The sequence below is a fragment of the Erythrolamprus reginae genome, chromosome 6, assembly GCF_031021105.1.
Source record: "Erythrolamprus reginae isolate rEryReg1 chromosome 6, rEryReg1.hap1, whole genome shotgun sequence".
Taxonomy (NCBI): Eukaryota; Metazoa; Chordata; class Lepidosauria; order Squamata; family Dipsadidae; genus Erythrolamprus; species Erythrolamprus reginae.
The window spans coordinates 27,237,589-27,241,198 of NC_091955.1; positions in this window are offsets into that span (position 1 = coordinate 27,237,589).

The following is a 3,610-nucleotide window of genomic DNA, read 5'->3' on the forward strand; positions in this document are numbered from 1 at the left end:
CTGAAACCAGAATGCAGAACGGACCTGCTAGGAAATAGAAAACGGTTTTAACTTGCATAGTTAGTTTAATTTATTGATAACCATATTTTTGGAGTATAAGATGCACCTTAGTTTTGTGGGAGGAAAACAGGGAAAAAATAATCTGCCTACCAGGTATTCATTTGTCTAGTCTTTAGTCTAGTGAGCTTCAGCACATTAGTTTGCTGGTTTTGAGCCCATAGGCTTGCTTTTTAATCCCTGGTTGGGAATAAAAAAGAGTTTCTAAAACACTTCACTTCTCTCACTCTCCAAAGAAAAACAATGAGGAAATCAAGCAAAGGAAATATCTGTTTGCTAGCAAAGCACAGAAGATCACTTTACTTGTTAGCACCTTACTAGGCTGAAAAAAGGCAGAAGATCACTTACTAGCAAAGCACAGAAGGTTGCGTCATTATTAGGGCTGGGAAAAACTCAGTTTATTGTCAGAGGGAGCAGCAATGAAAGAAGCAGGCAAAGGGAAGATCCCTTAGCTAGCAAAACAAGGAAGATTGCATTAGCACCTTGTTAGGTCTAAAAGAAAAATCGTAGTAAAAGCTACATTCGGAGTATAAGACGCACCCAAATTTTCAGCCTCTTTCATTCCTTAAAGGGGCATGCTACGTTATGCCTAAGTGTGGCAAAGAAATAAGACAGAGTAATGCTTGTGCTGTGGCAATCCCTACAGACTGGAACAAATGTAAAAGAGGGCATGAGGAGGCCAAAAACATGATGTGCAGAGGCTGAAAATGACCAGAGTGTTGGGGCTGGCGGGTGGGTGGCATATGTGCAACATTCGGTGTATAAGATGCACTGCAATTTTCACCCACTTTTGGGGAGGAAGTGCGTCTTATAGTCCAAAAAGTCCAATAATCAGTCCAAAAAGTCCAATAATTACAAGGTGTGCTCTCACATTATATACTGGTGGCTTGCCCTGTCAAGATTGGTGGGAGAGGCTTTGGTAATGCCTTGAATAGGCTGTTTTTACTCTTTAGCTTTTTTATTTATTTTATTTATTTATTTGTTGGATTTATATGCCGCCTCTCTCTGAGTTGGTAGTTCCTTGACTGGGGCATTGTTTACTTCTTGATTGTTGGCCTAGTATTAATTCCACCATCAGCTGGTGAGGAATTTTTGCTGCTGGAAAGTCTTTTTGTTTCCTTTTTGGCCTTCTGATTGTCTCTTTTTAGTAGTACGTGCATCCTGTCTATCTTTATGTATCTGCTGATAGTCAATTTGTCTGAGTCCAGGCTTTTAGGAATTCTTTAGTATTTTGGAACTTGGCTTGGTCTAGGATGGTAACAATTTCCCAATTATGTTTGTCCATGTTTAATGAAACTAAAGAATTTTCATTATGTCTTCTGACTGCTAGTTGATATTCATGCTAATCTTCTACATATTTGTCCTGCGTAGCAGCTATTACAGTTCTTACACTGCATGCTATAGATGACTCCTCTTTCTTCTTCTTTCGGGTTGTTCTGGAGAGCTTTAATTAATAGGTATGCTATGGTAATGCAATGTGGTTATACTGTTGATGGTTTCTGGTATGTTTTTGATGTATGGAAACATTATAAAAAAAATTTTGTTGTTGCTAAGGTTGCCAGACCACCTTGTTGGAAATTATGTTTTCATCCTCTATATAAATGTCTATGCAAAATCTTCCAACAAAATGGATATCCATGCAACTTTATCAAAAAGTCCTGACCACGCAACCTAATATAGCACAACCAACACAACAAATAATTTTACGTCTTGAGCAGTGTTTCAGAATAGGTGATTTATAGATTTCTACACTATAACACTATGGTGCCTAACCCCGCTTCACTAGATGTCCAAAAGTTAGTGGTTTCTGTCTCTCTTTGGAGGAGATCTTATAGAGTTTGTAGTTGAGATCTAGGACAACTGTTTGACCTATAGGAAGCTTGAGTTTCTTACTCTGTGTGTGAATAAAACCATGTTGCCTAAGAAATCAATGAATTTTGCAAGATCATTGGTCACGGTCCATAAATATATAACCATGGTTTTAAGGCTGCAATCAAAAACATCTCATTCTAAAGAAGTACTATGCTTTTTATGTTTAACTTCACTTAATTTAATTCAGTAGAATTGCAGATGTTTTCCTTTGCCACTTTCAGTCATTGGGATTCTATTTAAAGCACCTTTAAAATAAAACAAAGCTATTTAAAGAAAAGTTCAGAGTGTGGTTTTGTGTTCATTTAGGTGTATACTAAGCACTGGCCTGGAATGCCTTTGTTTAAAAGCATAGTTTAAAAATATATGGCTTTTCAACAGTATGTTTTAAAACAGAAAACAATCATATGTAGAATGGCCACTTATGCCTGTTGATAATCTACTATTCTGTCAAGCTTTGACATTAAGAGGATTAATCCATACATATAAAGATACATACATATATGCATATATATATATATATATATATATATATATATATATATATATATATATGGGTTAGGCTGAGAGGCAAAAAAGGAGCTGTGATGTTCCTTCAATATACCAGGGTGATTCGACACAAAAATATGTAACCCTTCCCTGGTACAGAGCTAAAGGGATTGGATACTGTAGCCTAGAGGTTAATTCTCTGCCTTACAAGGCAAAGGTTGCAGGTTCAAGTCCCAATGAGGGTATGGCTAGCTGATGAGGCCAAATAAGTCCGAAATAGATCTATCCTAGTCTCCCTTAATTTTCAAATTCAGTCAAAACATGTGACATATATATATATATATATATATATACAATAGCACGAAGCTTGAAACTTCAGCCTGATGATGGTGAATGTGATTTCACCGAAACGTCGCATAGACACTCAAAATATTACACGGGGCAAAACCCGAACTCAGAACAATCTACATACATATACCCGTGAAAATCTACGAATATATGTGTGTGTGTGTGTGTGTGTGTGTGTGTGTACATATGTATATGCATGTGTATATGTGTGTGTATGCATATTATATATTTCTCAACTTACGCTACTTAATTTAGTGACCATACAAAATTACATGGATAAAAAGTGACCTATGACCATTTTTCACACTTATGACCAGTGCAGCATCCCCATGGTCATGCAATCAAAATTCACATGCTTAGCAACTGGTTCATATTTATGATGGCTACAGAGTCCTGGGGTCATGTGATCTGCTTCTGCGACCTTCTGACTAACAAAATCAATGGAAAGCCAGATTTACTTTAACAACTGTGTTACTAACTGAACAATTTCTATGATTCACACTGGTATAAAAAGTTGTAAAATAGGGCACTTAACAAATGTTGCACTCAGCAAAATAAATTTTGGGCTCAATTGTGGTCATAATTGTGGTCATAAATCAAGGACTCTGTGTGCGTGTGTGTGTTTCTGTTAAATCACCCTGGTATACCCAAATATGGAAGGGAGCATACTGCTTCCTTTTTGCTTCTTGGCCCCCTCCAGGGGCCATATCCAAGGCAGTTAAATGTTTATAGCCGACAAATTCTAGTCTATATTTTGTCGACTATAAAAATTTAACTGCCTTGTATGTAGTCCCTGGAGAAGCCGAGAGTCAAAAAGGAAGCATTATGCTACCTCCCATATTTGGGT